The sequence below is a fragment of the Neoarius graeffei genome, chromosome 1 (genome assembly GCF_027579695.1).
Source record: "Neoarius graeffei isolate fNeoGra1 chromosome 1, fNeoGra1.pri, whole genome shotgun sequence".
Lineage (NCBI taxonomy): Eukaryota > Metazoa > Chordata > Actinopteri > Siluriformes > Ariidae > Neoarius > Neoarius graeffei.
The window spans coordinates 20,873,590-20,895,097 of NC_083569.1; the positions used below are offsets into that span (position 1 = coordinate 20,873,590).

Sequence of the window (21,508 nt, forward strand, 5' to 3'; positions counted from 1 at the left end):
GGCTTTGGAGCAGGCTTTGGCAGTTTCAGGCTTTGGCAGCCCTGCATAGTCACTTGAAAATGCATCTTTGTCCACTTCGCAGGGGTCAATTCCCCCAATCAAGGCCAGTTTGGCTGCATACCATGAGATGTGTATCTATATACTACTGTTTGCTTGAGTTTGCTGACATTGATCTTTATTTTAGAAAACTGACTATATAACTTCATAAATTCGTCCGAGATAACATAGCCAGTAGTGGCGATGGTCCGTTTTGTTTGCCCCCCAAGATGGTGGCTGGAGGGCGTTCCCTGGAATGCCGTGACGTCAGTGAAAACTATCTATAGTCCACTTGCATGTGACGTCACTGCCGATCCAGATTGTAAACAGACGCCATCTTGTCGGTCAAACGCCATATTTCCGCCATCGCAATTTACTGACACTGACTTTTGTTGTTTTTCCTGTCTGACCTCTGCCACACACACACACACACACACACAGCATGCAGTATTACACACACACACACACACACACACACAAAGTTGAGAACCTGGGAAAGCAGCATGGTTGCTGCATTTCCCAGGTTCTCAACTTTTCCTGTCTGACCTCTGCCACACACACACACACACACACACTGCAGTATTACACACACACACACACACACACACACACACACACACACACAGCATGCAGTATTACACACACACACACACACACACACACTGCAGTATTACACACACACACAGCATGCAGTATTACACACACACACACACACACACACACACAGCATGCAGTATTACACACACACACATACTCACACACACACACACACACACACACACACACACACACACACACACACACACACACACACACACACACCATGCAGTATTACACACACACACACACACAGCCAGATGCTCACACAATTGGTTGAGAATGAGGGAAATGCAGCAACCATGCTGCTTTCCCAGGTTCTCAACTTTTCCTGTCTGACCTCTGCCACACACACACACAGACACACACAGCATGCAGTATTACACACACACACACACACACACACACACACACAGCATGCAGTATTTTACACACACACACACACACACACACACACACACACACACACACACACACACACACACACACACACACACTGCAGTATTACACACACACACACACACACACATACTCACACACACACACACACACACACACACACACACACACACACACACACACCATGCAGTATTACACACACACACACACACACACACACACACACACACACTGCAGTATTACACACACACACACACACACCATGCAGTATTACACACACACACACACACACACACACTGCAGTATTACACACACACACACACACACATACACACACACACACACACACCATGCAGTATTACACACACACACACACACACACACACACAGCATGCAGTATTACACACACACACACACACACACACAGCCAGATGCTCACACAATTGGTTGAGAATGAGGGAAATGCAGCAACCATGCTGCTTTCCCAGGTTCTCAACATTTCCTGTCTGACCTCTGCTACACACACACACAGACACACACAGCATGCAGTATTACACACACACACACACACACAGCATGCAGTATTACACACACACAGACAGATGCTCACACAATTGGTTGAGAATGAGGGAAATGCAGCAACCATGTCTGACCTCTGCCACACACAGACACACACACACGCACACTTAGACAAAACTTTATTTATCCCCGAAGGGCAATTAGAAGGGCGAAGAGCGGTACATTACAAGAGCAAAAAAAAGGTGTATTATGTACAATATACAATGGCAGGACTGTTGCCAGTAACAAAGTAAAAGAAAGGCTGGCTATGATCTAAGAAAATTCTACAAACCAGAAACAGATGGGCTCTCCACTTTTAGGCAGTGCCTCAATCTATATATTAGTCTTAATTTGAAGTCTTTTTTTTTTGTTGATGTTATCATCTGTGCATTGATGGTGACTTGAGTGCAAAGTATTTTGCAGAAATTGCACACCAAAGACACCCTCAGGTCCTCAGTCTCATTCAGAGTAATCTCACTGATCTTTTAACTGTCCATATGGGGCCATTCTCACCAGCAGAAAGTGGTCTTCAGGTGGTGAGAAATCATGAGCAGCACTTTCTGGTGTCAGTGTTCTCAATATTCCCTCTTTTGTCTGGATCATCTTTTTACCTTAAAAGCATTCTTTACAGGCCCCAGTGAGGATTGAACTCATGATCCCTGGTTTACAGGACTAGTGCTCTCACCACTGAGCTATGGAGCCTTAACTCTTTCACAGCTGCTGAAGCTTGGGGCCACAGCAGAACCTTGAAGCCCCTGCGCTGATCCTTAAAACAGCCCACAGAAACTGCTGTAATGTCACTCACAACTTTAGTTCCTAGCTGCAGTTAGCTTCTGTTTACTATTTGCCTCACAAAAAAAGGACACACATTTTAAATAATGCAGTGTGTCAATCGTAGAGTGGGCTGTGGACTGTACATTCTGGCTACTTTCTCAAGTATTTTTCAAATTTTTACATAAAAAATAGATTTTGACTTAGTTTCTAAGAGCAATGTTTGTTTCTGGAGCATATATCCAAAACTATTCATGATATGGATTTGAAACTTGGCATACATATTAACAAGGTGATGTAGATGTGTCTTTTCATACTAAGACATTTGAGAAATTTAAATTTTTCATGTTTCCATGGAAACAATTTCAGACTTCGTCTCTCAGGTTAGTCTGAGGCTTTGTTTCCAGAGCAGAACTTGAAAACTATGAGTGGTATGGTCTTGAAAGTTTGCATGTACCTATCTCTGAGTAGTTTGCTATGATCGTATAGTGGTTAGTACTCTGTGTTGTGCTCGCAGAAACCCCAGTTCGAATCTGGGTCATGGCAAAAAAGAAAAAAAGAGCTACCTGAGTAGGTGTAATTTTGGGTGGCATGGTGGTGTAAGTGGTTAGCATGGTTGCCTCACAGCAAAAAGGTTCTGGGTTTGCAGCCAGTGGGGGCCTTTCTGTATGGAGTTTGCATGCTCTCCCTGTGTCTGGGTGCTCTGGTTTCCCCCACAGTTCAAAGACATGCGATTAGGTTAATATAGAATGGCCTTGAGTGAGGCACCTAACTCCCAACTGCTCCCCGGGTGCTGTTAGCATGGCTGCCCACTGCTCTAGGTATGTGCGTGTGTGGGTTCACTGCTTCAGATGGGTTAAATGCAGGGAGGAAATTTCACAAGTGTGTGATGAATAAAGTTGTGCTTTCTTTCTTTTCTTTATGTGTTGATTAAGTAATGTATATGTGCCTTTTGATACTAAGAAATGTGAGAAATTTTAATTTTTAGCTGACCTGGACCAAAGGTCTGGTGGGCTTATGCCATGGGCTTCTGAGGTCAGTATAAAGAGGTAGGGTTGGTTTCCTGCAGCAGAATTTGAAAATTGTGACAAATAATATCTTGAAACTTGGTATATAGTTGGTATATAGGGTGAGGGATATACTGTAGTCCGCTCGGCCAGACCGACAGCCAGGCACCAAAGCGAGATGCATCATTGACCATACGCAGGTCTTATGCTGACCACATGAGTTGGCAATGCACTTGGGTCACTGTTCAAATACCTATGTTCAGTGACCAAAAGAAGACCGCCACCCTGCTTATCCTCGCCAAGAGCAACAGGCTAAACGCAAGCTTGACACTTACTGCGCGGTGAGCTCTTTGGGATGGCACGTCTGACTTTTGTTTCCAGATCATAGGAACTGCTCCATGTACCAGACATCGCTCAAATCCTTCTATGTGAATCTGCCTCACAAATGTATCTTTTTCAAAATGTATGGAGCAGACACCAAACCGTCCTGTTGGCTTGAGGTTACCTCTCTTTGTTGGTACAAATCAAACCCATTCATTCCGCAAGTGTCCTGCCAACTTTTGGGCTACAATGGATCAAAATTCTGCTTTTTTTAATGGCTACACTTGAACAGCCTTGAAGGACACACCCCTTAGGAGGCATGCTTTGGTTTTAGTTTTGTTGCAGAATAAATAAAAAAAAATCATTAAAAACGTGCTACAATTTGCAAAACAGACAAAGCCAGAAATGCCAACGAACTTTTAAGCATTTCGCATATGATGTCACTTCTTTGAACAAACAGTAACTTACCAGGAATGCGTTCGTGTAATGGTGGACTCAAAGAGCCAAACTTTACCAAATAAACAGAACATGTTCCTGGTCTCATATTAAAATACAATTTAGACAGTAAACTATTAAACATGCCTAGTTTTATCAGGTATAATTCCCAGGGGTAATATAATTTTCAGAAGACTGGCACTTTAATGGAAACAAAGGGTTTGGGATGTGACAGCTTGCTTGACCAAAAGGAGCATACAGTTGAAGCAGTCTGTGCATTCAGAAACCACAAACAAAGGCTTCAGAGGTTCCACTGAGATTTGAACTCAGATCACTGGAGTCAAAGTCCAGGGTGCTAACCATTACACCATGGAACCAAGACACAGCTAAAGGGTTGTTTTCACTGTCAAACCTTTGAATGATATAATGAAATTCCAGCAGCACATGAACACGATTGAAGGTTTTACCTGAAATCGTCAACCTGTTGGAAAAAAAATTAAAGGAACCCTGGACTGCTGGCTACATGGTTAATCATTCATTGTTGTTTGTATTAATTTCTAGTTTTGTAGTTTATCAATCAATGTCAACAGGCAATTGACATTGTAACCACATGATAATCCAGGTCAAAGGTTGCATGTCGTTCCACGAACTAAAACTTTATATTTTTACATCTAAAAATATAAAATACCTACTGATATTGTAATATGTGGCAGATATTCACAACAAACTGTAAAAAAATAAATAAAATGTATCTGAATAGAATTTAAAAATCTGAATATTTCAAGCATGCAATTTTTTACAGGCTAAGAATTTAATTCTAATCTAATTTTATTTATTGCAGTAGGACTCCAAATACTCTCTAAGCATTCTATTCCAAAAGTTTTTCAAGCTTATTTTTGCAAAGGCATGCTAGCTGAAGCTTCCATTTTCAGTCATGTGCTGGCAAAACTCCCAACAAGCATTCACTAAACACAGACCATGAGCAGAGAACCCATGGCCCGTTAATAACCCAAAATAACAAGTTTCAGAAGTGGGATTCATGGGGAATTCAATGGGGAAAAGGTCGACCCAGCAAAGAAAAAAAGAACTTTTTCCTTTACTTATTTTTTTAACAATACAATTCCTAGATCTACTACAATGCCATGTGAACAGATAGAATAAAAAAAAGCTCTATTCCCACTCATTACTTTAGAAAACTAATTTGTCACCTCTACTTAAAAAAGACATCGAATAATTAAACTGTTTCTTTGCATTTAAAATAAGGCACTACTCCTGGAGATACTATAATACCAGGTTGATGGGTGGAGCAGAAAACAGGTGGTCACGAAAACAGCAAGCCCATGTCAATTAGCAAGTGAGGTTGCAGTGCAGTGAGCGGCTGCTCGCGAGCAAACTGTCTTTGAGGAATGTAGCGTTAGATTAGCTTGTAAAATGAATCAGTTAACAACAGTTCGGATTCAGTGTGTAAAAACAACAACAGATGAACATGACTGTTTTCTAAGTTTGTGTGGCACGTAAATAACAATCCAACTTGATACCGACAACAACTGGAGTTCATTAAGGTCACAAAGACATTATTAAATCATATCAGATTGTGCTAATGTTGGCTAATATCGCATTGAGTCTTGTTTGTGAAGTGCCTGCAAACTTTAGCAGCTCGCTAACCCTGAATTTGAAGCGCTTCAGTTAAGACCTGCAGAGCCCTCACCAAGTTCCTGTAACATGACACATGTAAACAACAACAACAACAACCCGATGGTGATGTGGACATTGTTCGTGGCCCAGACACCTTTTAATCAAATCAAACATGTTCACGGAATCAGCAAAACACCCTCCGCCTTCTTGATCAGAAATGTTTGGTTCCTCCGCCTCTCTTTTGAAAACTTTTTTAAGTGTGCTCTGAATTGAAGAAACACATTTTACACAATTTCCCTCGACCAGAACACTATGTGCGCTTCAGCAGAACCCTGTCCCTCCCTCCCCCCTCCGCTCTGGGCTCAAGGATACAACAGAAGGGCAAAAATATAACAACAACCAATCAGAATTCAGATACATTCTGTTGCCAAGTAAAATTATAACCTTACAATGTATCAAAAAAGTTCTTGAGCGCTCGTGCTATTTTACCGTTAGACCACATAGTGTATAGTGAATGGTCTAACGGTAAAATAGCATGAGCTATTTTACCGTGAGACCAATATTATGGTCTACCCATAATACTGAAATGTCATTACGTTGCAAGCGTTTGACTTTGGTGCAGACCCAGCAAATTATTTCAAGCTGAGCAAACACAAAAGAAGTTTCTGTCGCGGAGATGAGAGACAGCCGAGGAACGAGCCTAGCTATTTTTGAGTGGCTGCCCTTTTTCAACCTGTCATAAAAGAGCCCCAGTGGCCTAATGGATAAGGCACTGGCCTTCTAAGCCAGGGACTGTGGGTTCGAGTCCCATCTGGGGTGTGAGGTCAGCAGAGTTGTGCAGCGGGAGTGTGCTGGGCCCATAACCCACAGGCCGATGGACTGAAAACATCCTCTGCTAGCCTTTTTACTCCAACATTTTCCAGAAGACAGCTATTGCAGGCTCCAGACCCACAGAAAGTGAGAGGTCAGCAGCAGGAGCGTGCCAGGCCCGGAGGTTGATGGATCGAAACCATCTTCTGCCGAGTCTGCCAAATTTTACTCCAAAGTTTTCCATGGCCCAGTGATTGTGGGTTCGAGACCCGTGTGAGGTGTGCAGAGTGGCACACCGGAAGCGCACTGGGCCCAGAGCCCAGACGCCGACACAGTCCGCTGCTCTTTCTAGCCACTTTTCTTCCCAAAATTCCCAGCAGAGGCAATAAACGTCATCTATCTGTCTTACTAGACAGATAGATTTGGTGGCTGGCCTCGAAAATTGTCCATCAGGAGGCCTGATTTTCAGTGCTCTGTCACTAGTTTTCCATTGGTCAGTGCTTTGTATCACGCAGACAGACACATAGGCATTATGGGAGTGAAATAAGGCCCACCGCATCTACCAATTGTTGTCACAGTATGTTACCCATGTGTACGACTCACAGATCAGAGCTCTTTGGGCAGCAAAGATCCTGGTCAGTGAATCAGGAAAAATCAGAGTGATTTCATGGTTTTCTAACTTTTTTCCACATGTTCTTCTTAAGCACAAGACATAAAATGTAATTAATCAAGTGCCCTGAATTGTACACATACAGTCGTTCATTTTCTGTACCCATGAGCTATCTCAGGGGTTACCCAGACACATTCACACCTCTGGGCTATTCAGAGTTTTCGCTTGACCTTCTCTAGGTCTAGGGACTGGGGCAGGAACCCGGAGCACCCGGTGCAAAGCCTCACAAGCACGAAGAGAACCTGCAAGCTCCAGACATAAAGGCTGCCAGTCAGCCAATAGGCTCAAGCCCAGACCCTGCTCGGTGTGAGTTGACACTGCTAACCACCGCAACATTATGCGGCCTATGTAAATTCAGTACAAAGCTGTGCTTTGCAGTGTAAAATCGCTTGGCTACGACTGGCAGTGTATGTGCTTCCAAAGAAAAGTCTACTTACTTAAGTCGGGGTAAAATGCCTTGTAAGCAATTTGTGACTGGAATGAGGACGTGCTGACATTAAAGCCAGACGTGGCAAGCTTTTGACTTTGGTGCAGACCCAGCAAATTATTTCAAACTGAGCAAACACAAAAGAAGTTTCTGTCGCGGAGATGAGAGACGGCCGAGGAACGAGCCTAGCTATTTTTGAGTTTCTGCCCTTTTTCGTCCTGTCATGGCAGAGCCCCAGTGGCCTAATGGATAAGGCACTGGCCTCCTAAGCCAGGGACTGTGGGTTCGAGTCCCATCTGGGGTGTGAGGTCAGCAGAGTGGCACAGTGGGAGTGTTCTGGGCCCATAACCCAGAGGCTGAAACTGTCCTCTGCTAGCCAGTGGTCTTTTTTACTCCAACATTTTCCAGAAGACAGCTATTGCAGGCGAGGAGTAGGCAAGGAGATGTTGTGATTATTTAACAGATTGTCAGCTACACAAGAAATCCTGCCTCAGTCAGCCCCAGGATGCTTGTGTGCCGCCACCAGCCTTCCATCCCCTGCCCCTGGCCCAGTGGTTTGAGGAAGTGCATGCCAAGGATGGTTTCGGCCGTGGACCTCCACTGTGCGTTTGGATGTGTTCCACTTCATGAGGCGGTTCACTGACGGTCTCACCACAGAACACCATCCACTCTATGGTACGTTCTGTTCTATATTGTCAAGCACAATTTTTGAGTGGGACAAGCAGGATATCTGTCATCTGAAGGAGGCCAAGCAGGCAGAGCTGAAGAAAAAACATCCTGGCTATGAGCCAACAGATGCTCAGGTGTTGGCAACCATCAGCACAAGTGAGCTAGTGAGGCACTGCCGCAGGAGAACCCAGGGGGTAGAAGAGACCCGTGCACTCATCAAAAGTCTGTTTGACTCCATGTGGCAGCTTGTGGACAGCACTGGACTGCACCTCATCAATCACGAGAGCATGCCTTGAGTGTGGGAGATACAGCAGAAACACCTTGCCTGCATCCAGGATCCACCAGGAGTGCAACTGTACACCAACATTGGGTCAGGGGTGGAGAAAGGGGACAAGACACTTGACACTATTTTTTCCTCTTTTTCTCTTCTTTTCCCCCTTCTTTCCCCCCTTTTCTTCTCTTTCTTTTTTCTTTTCTTCCCCCCTTCTTACAGTCCATTATGCCCCTCGCCTGGCCAGGAAGGCAGCTATGCCAGCCACTATACCACCAACGCTGCAGGCCTACCCTGGGGACACATGCCGAAGTGCCATTGCTTCTGTATTTGAGGTCCAGGCAACAGCTGATTGGGCCAAGAGTTGTGGTTTCTATAGTGTAGTGGTTATCACGTTTGTCTCACACATGAAAGGTCCCTGGTCCGAAACCGGGCAGAAACAGCACTGGGTTGGTTTATTTATTTATTCATTTTTTGAGTGACTGCTGAGCTGTGATCTCTGCTCTGACCGTGCCAACTACGGAAGCAAGTGTTTGCTTTTCACCAGCCAAGGTATGGACACATTTGCTGAACAAATCTTACACAGTGACTCTCCAGTTCTCTGTTTGTGGACAAACATACACCTGTCGCTTGTTGCCAACGAAAGGAAAACACGCAGGACCCTGTGTTGTTCACGGCTTCATGGGTCGAACGTGCGCAGGGGCAAACTGATGTCATTCAAACCTGCAAACAACTACTTATGGTACGTTACTCATGGAAAGCGGAAGGAACAGTCCTCAGTCACCTCCTTGGCCCATCCAAACAAGGCATTTGATTTCTTCCCATGATGTTGTTGCAGTGCTTTTTGATGCTGAACCTCGTCACACTCGACCACCAGCTCATCTCTACGATGCCAAGGCCATGCCCTTATTCTCGTGACAATTGTTTAAGTGTGACCCGCGTTCTTCTTGAGGCCCAGGCAAGAGCTAACACGCGTGGTTTCCATATTGTATTGGTTACCACGTTCGCTTAACATGAGAACAGTCCGCGATTTGCAACCGGGCGGAAACGGTGCTGGTTTTCTTGAACTTGGCAGCGAACAAATGTCGAGCTGCCATCTCTGCTCTGTCCGTGCCTTTTGGAACAATCCCAGACCGAGACGCTGAAAAAGCTTCGCGTGTTTTCTGCTGTGCAGTGGTTTCCCCTTTCACCTGACAAGCGAATAGACACTCCTGAGAAACCTGGGAGAGCCATGCTTTGCCTTTTGAGCTCTGCTTTCGTTAACGTCCAGTTATTGCCTTGCTAAAATCAGGTACTCTCGAAACAGCCAGAAAGACAGACCCTTAACGTGACCGGATTGCTTTCTGTGGATTAGTGGTTGTCATGTTCTCCTACGTGCAGACGACCGTTGGGACAAAACCTCGTTTGAACGGTTTCCCTGCCTCTCTGGTTTTCCGTCAAAGTCCGTGACGGCTGCTTTAAAAACAAAATCGAGCATTAAATCTACATTTCTGTTGACTGTGGAAGCATGGACATTGCAATTGGTCACAAGGAGGTGGTGTTCTCAAATACCACTTGGTTGCTCATTTACGGAGTGAGGTCAGGTCAACAGGGCTGCACACGGCATCAGAACGCTGCAAAGTGGCATTGACTCTGGAATGCTTCATCATGTATCAACGAGTATTTGCTAGCCAACATTCAGACACATTTGCTTATTAACTCTAAAGCCGTGACTGTGCAGTTCTCCGTTTGTGGAAAACAGGCAAAGTAGCTTGTCGCCAACAAAAGACAAACACGCAGGTGCCCATGTCCTTCAAACACACCCAGGTTTGCGCAAACTGATGCTATTCGACTACATGCAATGCGAGCGGAAAGCAGAAGCCCTCGGTCACCTCCTTGGCAAGGCAGTGACAAGCAACCGATCCGTTCCTGCTGTTTCCTCCCAAGTGCCTCGCCATGCTCTCTGCTTTTCATCAGAGCAACGAAGCGTGAAAGGGTGTGCATTGGCCGGGAATCAAACCCAGGTCAACTGCTTGGAAGACAGCTATGCCAGCCACTATACCACCAACGCTGCAGGCCTACCCTGGGGACACATGCCTAAGTGCCATTGCTTCTGTATTTGAGGCCCAGCACTGCAAAAAATGCCCTTTAAAAAATAAGAAAAATATATAGTGTTTTAGGGGGAAAATCACTTATTTTAAGCAAAATAATCTGCCAGTGCAGCAAGATAATGGGACTTGGTAAGATTTCTTAAAACAAGAAAAAAATATGCAAGTAGTAAGCATACCAAAAATCTTAAATTAAGCATAAAAAGCTAGTTTTTATTTTACTTGTTAAGATTTTCTCTCTTATTCTAAGCCATTTCTTCTGATTTTCAGTAATTATTGCTTAGAAACCAATTTCATCTGAGCAAATATTGCTCAAAATTAGAATTTAATAGGCTTAAAAACAAGGCAAATGTGCTTGATTCCAGCTTATTTAAAGGCTCAAAACAAGTTTGTTTTTCTTAGCTAGAATACTTATTTTCTTATCTAGAATAAATTTCCTGTTTAGGTCTGATGAATGTAGGGGAAAAATAGACTGGACAAGAACTTCAGATCTGCATTTTTATTTTTATTATATCAACAAAATGCTGCAAAACACAAGTTGGCATGAGAGGCATAGCAGGCTATGGGGCAGCAAGGAATTAGAAGAGGGCCTTCAATGAACACAAAAATAAAACTTTGTTCTGTTTCACACAATGAATGTCTCAGGCACGCACACCTCACTCACATGCAGTAGCTAAGAAAGGCCTACCAGTCAGCTTTGGCACATTTAAAGGCCGTGGTTTGGTCTTTCTCATGAATCTTATCACCCAAGACCTCGGTCTGAAGGATCGAAAGAACAGATGCCACACATTTCGGGTACGTCATATGAAAAGCGTAGTAGTACGCCATGATGTATAGGACGGATTCCCCAAGACTGCTCCTAGGGAATGATGCGACAGGAGCATTTCCAGCGCAGAAAAAGCAGTCTCCCTCTCCCACTAGGACAAACGGTGTGGCGAGTGGCCGTCTTCTTAGGTATACGCCTGGGTCCTCTGTGGGCTGAACATTAACACACAGTATTACTTAAATCCAACCTCCTCCAGATACATACTGGATTAACTCAAAACTGCAAATAGAAATAACAAATAGAAAGTTGCAGAAGGTTATGGAATAAATTTTATTTACCGGTAGAACATGAATGAGTGCCTCTGATAGAGATGCCATCTTCTTTGGTACAGGGTAACCGGAAGGGAACATAGCTGGCAGTGAGATGATTAGATGGCTTGCTCATCTACGGGGGGGGGGGAAGTAATTTGAATTACTCGCAATTACTCAACAATAAACAGTGACAAGCCATCATCGTCAAATTGGCCATTTCAGAAGGATTCCAAACCCTTACCAGCAGGAAGTCCCAGCGGGGGCTTCAGTGCCTTCTTGTAGACACCATAAAAGGTGAGTTTGGTTCTGAAGTCTGCCCAACGCTCCCTCAGCTCTTTCACATAGTGCATGTTGTCCTTCGCAACTATTCGTCGCAGCTCATCAAGAACCTAGGCATTTTATTGCAAAAAAAGTGGGTAAACACAACTCATGTTTTAACATACAGAGCTATAATTGTAATGAACATTAATTTTAAATGAAATTAGCAGGTACACAGATGAGTAAAGCTACACCACATTAACTTAATTTACATTCAAGCATTATCATTCTTACCTTTTAAGATGTTGATGGCCACACTGTCTAATTTTTCCATGACATCCATATTCCTGTTGTGAGCAAAGCAGTTTATTTTCAACAACTCATTTTAGACACTAATTTACCATCTTTTTCAAAACATGCAAGCCATATATTGGGCGGAGAATAGTGCAAAGTCACCCTATCGGATTTTTAACCAGGCAGAATTATTGTTTGGGGAAAGTATCCAATTAACACTTGACACATACAGCATGTCTGTAAGTCGGAATATAGCCGCATTACTGTACACCAGAAACGACCAAAGCGACGGAAGTTATTATTTCTCTCTGGAGGGCCGGCGAACTCAGCGACCAAAGCGAATTCGCCGGGGGCGAAGCGAAATGGGCGACCAGAGCGAATTTCAGAAGTTAAAAGTCAGTTAATATTATGTAATGAACTATGACACGGTTCAGCGAAAACCAATTGGAATGTTCATATCTTCGAATGTCCCAGGCTGACAAGCCAGAGCCGTTCTGTGATTAGCTAAATCAAACATGTCAATATCACGTCCAGAGCGAATTCATGGCGAAACTTCTTCAACGACCTCAGCTACTTGGTCGCTTTGGTCGTTTCTGGTGTACACGTACAGTTACTCAAAACAATCAATTGTATGTTCAGACCGAAAACGACCAAAGCGTGGTCAAGGACGCTGAAGAAGTTTCGCCATGAACTGGCTTCATTCGCTCTCAACGTGATATTGACATGTTTGATTTAGGTAATCACAGAATGGCTCTGGTTTGTCAACATGGGACATTCGAAGATATTAACATTCCAATTGGATTTCGCCAAACCGAGGAAAGAAATGCACCAGATATAACATTACACCGCCCAATGCTGATTGCTAAATCTCCGCTTAGCATGCTGTAAGCACAAAAATTAGTCTAGGAATTTACCATTTAGCTTAAGAACAATTACTTGTAATAAGGCACGAACACAACACTCACTATATATAGGCCTACTATAGAGATCTTGCATGTGATGTCACAGCCGATCCAGATTGTGACGGACGCCATCGTTTCGGTCAAACGCCATATTCCGCCTTCTACTTCTACTTCTGCTTTTACTTCTACCTTTTCTTCTGGAAAACCCTACTATATACAATTCTACTACAACGGCTGTAGCTACAAGCTCTCCCTACCTGTGCACGGTTTTTATGTTTTTTGTGTGTATTTTTGCATGTTGTTCGTCTGTACCGGACTTCAATATCCACTACAACCGTATGGACTTACTGGACATTGGTTTCCAGCAGAAAATGACGGTTTGTAGCGATTTCCATCGCATGCGCAACATTCCGGACGAGAAAAAAAACAAACATTCCGGACGAGACCAGATTGCGAGACCAGCGGGGTCTCCGTGGATTGTTATCGGAAGCAAAGCGAAGGAGGCAGCGCCGGGAGCCGAAGCAAAAGCGAGGCTGCAGGCAGAGCCGGCCTGTTGACTAAGCTCAGAAAACAGCCACTCAAATCTCCACTGCCAAGCCTCTACCTCTCCAACGCCAGATCCATGTAAACAACACGGACGATTTGGAATTACCTTATTCTATTCTATAATCGGCTGGACTTACCCATCCAGTGAGGATCATTTTCTTGTTTACAAGATGCCACATCTGAGTCGCTCACAAATCCTGAATTTCTGTAAAGATAACTGTCCAGAGATTTATAAGCACGCAGTGCTTCACCACTGAACAGCGAGGGAAAGTTGATGAGGTAATTATACACGTCCCGCTGGCAGTTCAAAATCCGGTCGTGAAAACTCCGTCCGGAAAGCCATAAGGGTCACAAATCTGTAGATCGTTTATTTTAGACATATATCTAGTTATCTGTTCATTAGAAAAATGAGCCGTGTAGTCCGTCGGTTGAAATTGATCCATTCTGTACACGAGTGCAGCAGTATTCAGCTGTGTTTTTGACCGACACGATGGCGGTTGTGTACTTTCCGGTCACGTGACTGCAAGATCTCTATAAAACTGACCAGTGGCGCACCATCTGCAAACCCGAGAGCAGAGTCCGTCTCTGAGCGGAGTGATGTCCGTGTGTGTGTGGGGGGGGAGGGGGAACTAGCGGACTGAAGTCACGTGTCATGCAGATGGGTCCCTAACTCGCTAACATGCAGACCAAAGGCAAAACCTAGAGCTTATACTAAGGGCAGTGGCGATCCTAGAGTGATTTACTCCCCGGGCGAAACCCCCTGCTGGCGCCCCCCCCCGCCCGTCTTTTTTTTTCGGGGTTTTTTTTGGGGGGGGACTTTTTTTTGGGGGACCGTTTTTTTTTTTTGCGCCCGCGCTCGTGCCCCCCCCCCCCGCATTGGGCTCTGTATTAGCCAACAGAATGTTAACAGCTTTACATAGTCGTTTAAACATTTCTCGTCGTGTGTTGTACGTCGCGGACACGGCCCGTTATAAATTTGCTGTTACCAGAATGGCAATGATCAAGTCGTAATGTATTACTTAAGACTCTGTGTAATGTCATAGTAGTGTAGTACTATGGTAGTAAAGTCTTTTTGATGACTAGTACAACGTTCCGCTGGCGGGATTGTGCATATTATGGGGCTACGACAAGTTAGGCACACACACACACACTGATGACGTCACCTGCGCAACTTTGGTATAGAGGGCTACCGCATGACGTCACCGCGCCGCGAGATTTTGTTAAGCGCCATATTGGAAGACCAAGTACACATCTATGCAAGTACATACATTCATAAAACAAACTACACCTGAAATGTAGCCAGGGCCGGTTCTGCCCTAATCTGGACCCGGGTGCAACATCGCGCAACCCCCCCCCCCCCCCCCCCCCCAAAAAAAAAAAAAAACACCAGTCTAAATCAGGACAACCATCACATAACTATAACTATAAACATTTTATATCAACTATTTTAACTAAATGGGCTATAATAAATAAGCCTACAGGCAGCCACGGCGGGCTGCCTCAGAAAAGTAACCATTTGTCCTACCTTAAAACTCGTTTTGCATTTTCTGCCTCCTTTTTTGTATTTTCAACCCTCCGTTTATTTTCTTTCCTTTTCTGAAAACCCGATTTGTGTCCAGACATTTTGTTCTGCTACCAACGAACTAACTCGTCAGGTCTCGTCTCTCGAGCCCGCGATGATTCCCGTGGGAAGGGCAACAACTGATACATTTTTACAAACAACCAATAAACAGCCAATAGGGAGGTTGCAACGTTCAGGCTCTCCTTTGCTCAGAGACACTCAGTAATGCACTTATTCTCTGTCTCCTGGCAGAAAGCTCCTTGGTTTGCTTGTGTCTCAATCACAGCTGGTATTCTGTAGAAAGACTTCTTTTCACCTTTCCCATCAGCTTTGTTGGAACCCTAACACAGCACAAAAGTTTACCATTGTAGGTTTATGATGAATCAAGTGCCTCGTGGGTTTAAATTCCGCGCGCTGCCGTTATTTCCCCCTAATCACGAGTTTGTTGGTCTTCCAATATGGCGCAGGGTTTGTTTACTTCCGGTTTCTGGTGACGTCAGTGAAAAGGGTATATTGGGCTTCCCCATCCAAAATGTTCACACACACACACACGCCCATCTTGTTTTTTTTTTTTTTTCGGGGTTTTTTTGGGGGGGACCTTTTTTTTTTTTTGGGGGGGGGGGGGACCGTTTTTTTTTTCGCCCCCCCGCGATGCCGCCCCGGGCGGCTGTCCGGTCGGCCCGCCCCCAGGACCGCCCCTGACTAAGGGATTCACGCTGCTATTCTGCCCGACCGTTGCCAACAAAAGACAGCGTATGCATGTATAAAATGTAATTACCGTAAAATACCAAATAATAGCCCGGGCGATTATTTGTCTCAATCACGTAAGAGACCCGGCGCATATTAGAGACTAGGCGGCTATTTGGAACAGGCGATTAATTCCTTCTTCACAAATACCTTCCCCAAAATCTACCTCAAAACGGGGAAAAAAATCATTCTCAGATAGGCCTACTTTTAACCAGTATAACTTACAGTTTGTTTCGAGTTAGATTACAGATAGCACGGTGCCGACTTCGGGGAATTTTGAAGACGCGCAGAATGCATCTTCGCATGGCACAGTCGGGGTGGATAAAAGATAAATCACACACCTTTTCCTGTTAATGACTAGTTAAGCGCATGCTTTACAAAATAATCAAGAAACCACACCATTGTCTGTGCGCAGCACTGTGATTTAATTACTCTGCAAAGTTATGGTCACTTGCTATCACCCTCACCCATGCAGCCTCCACCCTTTGCGCTTCGCGATGTCTGTCAATCTGAAATTGCATGGAGGGCGCGACGTTGAAGCAACATAATTAGGGTGCGAAGTGTCAAACCAAAGGGTTTTTTCTTATGCTGAAAAATGAGTGACCTGCAGTGGCTACATACTGTCATCTTGCATCACGTTTCTCTCCAAGACGTCTCCCTATTTGGCGGATATGAGCCTATTCCCCGAGTGAGTTGGTACGGTGGCTCGACCCCGTAGAAAACTTAAAGTTCGGATGAAAGTTAGTTGAATAGGTTACTGACTTGTAGGCCTACATGTTGCCTGCCTGACGCGTGCTTCTGCCCAACTTGCACGACAGATTACTTGTTGAAAAGGCCCCTTGGATTAGATTGGCCGCGAGCAGACTGAAATGCATGTTAGAACGCTCTCACCTTTTTTGTAAAGCGTCTTCCAGATCCGAATGGGTAAGGGCAAGTGAAATGGTATAAGGTCTTTAATAAAACTCAGTGTGTGCTTTGACGCATGCATTCGGCAATTTAGGTCGTTTAACAGAAGCAGCAGTCCAACCTTGGAAACCCGCAGTCCTCAATGTCACCACACACGCTGGCTTTCGTTGGGTATTTATACCCAAAGGGGTGGCTAAGACATCTGTCAAAAGTTACGGAGTTGCATTCCTCAAGAAATATTACGGTAGACCAAGATTATAACATTGAAATGACATGTTTATTATCACGTAACAAAATGTTGTAAACAGTATTATAGAAATAATTTCATTCATTCATTCATTCATTCATTCATTCATTCATATTGTTTCGGTAGAAAACTATGCAATGCAAAATCGTTTAAACACCAGAAAACCAGAAAAGTGCTGGGCCTCAAGATTCTAGATAGAACGTTCGGACGCTTTTTTTTTTTTTTTTTTTTTTAGACCCCGGCGAGTATTCGGAACCGGCCTTTATTTGTCACAACACACGCGTACACCCGGCCGTTAAAGGGAACTCGGCGGTTAATTGGAACTCGGCTATTATTTGGTATTTTACGGTAGCTGTGTACAATAAATCATGCGAGGTTACCACATAAGGCGAACATGTACCGTATGTGGTCTCCCCGTCAGGAAGTCCAGCAGCCAGTTGCACAGGGAGGTGTTGAGTCCCAGCTGGTCCAGTTTGTGAATGAGCTGCTGAGGAATGATTGTGTTGAATGCTGACCTAAAATCTATGAATAGCATTCTGACATACGAGTCTTTTAAGTCTTATTCTTTCTTTTTTAAAATAAAGTAACCATTCCTAAATCTATTATAATACCATATGAGAGTACAAAATAAAAGGACCAAATTCCTATTTTTTATTCTCTAAAAAAAAACCCTTTTTTCAATTTCATTTAAAAAGCGCGTTAAATAAGAAAAAAAACTTATTTCCCAGACCATAAAACATGCTACAATATCAGATTGGTATACGGAGCCGAAAAAGCAAACTCTTATCCCCACTCCTTACTTAAAAAAAATCTGCTTGATATAACGCTCCCGTTTAGAGAACAAATCAAATTGATTAAAATAAATACTACACTTGACCCTGACTGAAATGCGGTGAAACGATAACTTACTGCAGCTAATAGCTTTAAATATACCACTTCCACATATTAAATTCCAGGAAGGTAAACACAGCTAGACTCCGCCCCCAACAGCTGGATCCTTTTGAAGAGAGACATCGCCTTTTAGGGTGTGTGAGAGATGCTTTCATGCAAAAAGATCAATAGTTCTAACATTCGTTGACTAAAAATGTTCAGCTCTGCCAGAGCAAAGCCTACAAAAATATACTGAGCTCATTAACATTTCTCTCCACAGAAATCTTTAGTAAAAGGTGAAAGATTTATACATCAATGAAGAGAAACCTGAGCTGCACTTAACACTGGATCAGGTTAGTGACACTGGATTGGAGGTGCAGAAAGCTGGTATAGGGTAAGGTGGCCTGGGCCAATCTCTTACACCTTTACAGCTTTATTAGCCATTGCACACAGGCAGAGAAATGTCTGACCAACGAGCTTTTTTGAAAGATCGATCGATCGATCGATAGATCGATAAGCAAGCGGGGTGGGGGGTGTTGAATTTTGAAAAGGAACAGTTGAGTGTTGTGTGATCTGTCCAATATCACGGGTGTAGGCCTATAAATTAAATATGAAAACATCAGCTGGAGTTTGATTATTGACAGGAGCGCTGTTGACCCCAGCAGTAAGTGCTTTCCATACCACATTTTTTATTGATAAATGAGAGTGATTGTGTCATCCTCGTTAGTATAGTGGACAGTATTTCCGCCTGTCACGCGGAAGACCGGGGTTCGATTCCCCGACAGGGAGGCTTTAAAATTTATTAACTTGCGCAGCAGGGGGATGGAGTGGTTCGCACTGCAAGAAGGTTCTGGGTTTGAGCCCAGCGGCTGGGGGGGGGGCTTTCTGTGGTGAGTTTGCGTGTTCTCCCTGTGTCAGCTCTGGTTAACCCCACAGTTCAAAGACATGTAGTTCGGTTAACATGGGGTGGTGTTGGGCTGAAGTGCCCTTGAGTGTATGCATATATAAAATGTTTGTGTATATATATGAATGACCACATTTTGTGTCAATTAAATCTTATTAATAGTAACAGATCTAGATAAATCCAGTAACTATAGACCATACTTTAATATGCCTAAAGTCAATGTCAATTATGACTATTATGAATTGGCAATGGTAGACCCTCTGATGATGTTCTTCTAATATTCTATTTCTAAGTTGAGTAAAAGTCAGACAAAAAAAGTTCTCTGTGTTTTTAGCTTTTAGGTAAATATCAGAAAATTGAGTTAGCTAATTTAATGGATGCCCGCTAACATATCTTTGCGCATGGAGCCTTAGCAAACCTCCCTCGTGATAGTGAGAACTGGCAGCCTGGATTTTTCCATTGGCTCGCGCGCTCGACCCCCAATCCAATGCTGCTTTGGTCGGTCAAAGTTATGAGGTTGCTGTGGGGTACTAAGACTAGACTAAATAACAAAATTAAATGATTCAGACATCCCTAGTCTCCCGGACGCTCTGGGAGTCTCCCCAGGAGCATGTAGACAGAGACAGGAAAGGCAGGAGAAACTTGATCTAAGTCTTATTTGGAAAGTTGTAAATTAAATTGTAATGACTGGCTATTGCTGATATGTGGTTTGATGTTGTGACATGTAAGTAAGTTTAGCAAACAATTGATTTGATTGATGTAGATTTATGGTGTGAAATGTAAAAAACTATTGTTAATATGTGAATTGATGGTGTGAGATGTAAGCAAGTAATGCAAATAATAGTGTAGATTGATGAGATGTAAATACTATTGCTAATATGTGAATTGGTGGTGTATATTGTGAATAGGTTTTACAAATTACAGTGTAGATTGATGGTGAAACGTAGGCGTAATAAGTTACCAATATGTGCATTGATGTGAGATATAAATAACTACACCATAAGCTGATAAAATATGTATTAAACTGATGGTGCGATAAATAAAAATGTTTTGAGAGATATTGACCACTGTGAGTGAAGAAGAGCTCCCCCTCCTTACAAAAGCCAATTTAACCACTGTCCGACCCAATGGATTTTTGACCAAAATGCTCTGAACGGATCAAACTTTGGTGCGCGAACCAGAACGGAACCCGTTCCCTGTTGGTGGAAAAGGGCTACGTGTCGGTCGGTGCAAAGTCTTGTCGGGTCCATATCTTGTCTGACCAGTAGAGGGAGCGCACATGAAATCACCACCAGTGTCTTGTGCTGACTTGGAAGAGGAGGGGCCAAAAATTAAGCAAAACCCTGCTCGGACGCTTTGCCTGCCCTCATGGAGCGGCCTACACCCTTGCAGGGTTACATCTCAGCCAGGTAAAGAAGCTCATACTTACTTGGCAGGGGCAATACCATGATCAAGAAGGTGGTTTGTCCAAAGTGAGACCTAGCCATTGCACTCAGGTTGTGCTGACTTTTGTGAATTCCTCAAATACAGGAATCTCAACTGCATAATTTCTGGTAGTGGGGGACTGCGTTCGCGCTCTCTCCTTTTGGCTAATTCTGTAGGAGTCAAAGATAGAGCTGTTTGCCTTTCTGAAGTTTTTCTTTGTATTCAGATGTTTTATATCAAGAGCTACTAGCTGCTTTAAATCTTTGCGGAGGTAGAAGGGTGATGCTCTTAAGGGTAATATGGAAAAAATCTCTCTGGTTCTGTGTATTGCTGTGTTTCTGAGTGCGAGAAAACAGGTTTTGTTCAGGCTTCTTTTATCCTTAGCACCCAGCTAGGGTTTCCATGAGTTTTGAGCAGAAAATGGTTGTTGAGGATGCACCGTTGACGGAGGGAATTTCACCAGGGTCGTGCAGACCTTTGCGAATTCCTCAAATGCGGGAATATCGACTGCATAATTTCTGAAAGTGGGGGAATGCGTTCCTGCTCTCTCCTCTTTCCCATAACCCTGACAGAGTCAAAAATAGAGCTGGTGGCTTTTCTATCTATCTATCTATCTATTTCCTTCCTTCCTTCCTTCTTTGCCCTCCCCTGACGTTGTGCGCTGGAGTGCAAGTTGCACGATGTGTTTGAAGTCTTATGAAGACAAGTGGGCTCAGGGACCAAAGTGCAACATGTGGAGAAAATGTAGCTGGCTCCGCATGTTGCTGTTATTTTCGCTCTGCTCGCACGGCTTTCTGACCACCAGGGAACGTGTTCTTGAACGGGTTTAGGTCAGGCTTCTGGGAACCTTGGCACGAGCAAGGGTCTCGATCAGGGGCGTCACTAGGAATTAAGCTTTACTGGGGCACTGCACCCCCCCCTCCCCAACACACACACAAAATGCCCCCCCCGCACAATGCACCTTAACGTTCCTGTCCCCAACCTATGCAAAGTGGATAATTCTCATGCTCTCGTGGATGAAGTTATGCGAGGAATAGGTCAACTCGACGGAAAACACATTCCAGTCCCCAAAAAAATT

At 43.9% G+C, this 21,508-nt stretch overlaps 8 non-coding genes across 8 annotated transcripts; 4 read left to right on the forward strand and 4 right to left on the reverse strand.

The window, feature by feature from the left end:
- Positions 1 to 2,219: 2,219 nt before the first annotated feature.
- Positions 2,220 to 2,292, reverse strand: trnat-ugu (transfer RNA threonine (anticodon UGU)). The gene has a single exon. It is a non-coding gene; the product is annotated as a tRNA-Thr (tRNA).
- A 2,137-nt stretch (positions 2,293 to 4,429) lies between these two features.
- On the reverse strand, positions 4,430 to 4,501 carry trnaq-uug (transfer RNA glutamine (anticodon UUG)). Its single transcript has one exon. It is a non-coding gene; the product is annotated as a tRNA-Gln (tRNA).
- Positions 4,502 to 6,505: 2,004 nt separating this feature from the next.
- On the forward strand, positions 6,506 to 6,578 carry trnar-ucu (transfer RNA arginine (anticodon UCU)). Its single transcript has one exon. It is a non-coding gene; the product is annotated as a tRNA-Arg (tRNA).
- A 1,319-nt stretch (positions 6,579 to 7,897) lies between these two features.
- Positions 7,898 to 7,970, forward strand: trnar-ccu (transfer RNA arginine (anticodon CCU)). Its single transcript has one exon. It is a non-coding gene; the product is annotated as a tRNA-Arg (tRNA).
- A 9,975-nt stretch (positions 7,971 to 17,945) lies between these two features.
- On the reverse strand, positions 17,946 to 18,133 carry LOC132898677 (U2 spliceosomal RNA). The gene has a single exon (XR_009656572.1). It is a non-coding gene; the product is annotated as a U2 spliceosomal RNA (small nuclear RNA).
- A 188-nt stretch (positions 18,134 to 18,321) lies between these two features.
- LOC132895647 (U5 spliceosomal RNA) lies at positions 18,322 to 18,436 on the reverse strand. Its single transcript, XR_009655797.1, has one exon. It is a non-coding gene; the product is annotated as a U5 spliceosomal RNA (small nuclear RNA).
- Positions 18,437 to 18,818: 382 nt separating this feature from the next.
- Positions 18,819 to 18,890, forward strand: trnad-guc (transfer RNA aspartic acid (anticodon GUC)). The gene has a single exon. It is a non-coding gene; the product is annotated as a tRNA-Asp (tRNA).
- Positions 18,891 to 20,426: 1,536 nt separating this feature from the next.
- Positions 20,427 to 20,590, forward strand: LOC132896651 (U1 spliceosomal RNA). The gene has a single exon (XR_009656122.1). It is a non-coding gene; the product is annotated as a U1 spliceosomal RNA (small nuclear RNA).
- Positions 20,591 to 21,508: the final 918 nt, after the last annotated feature.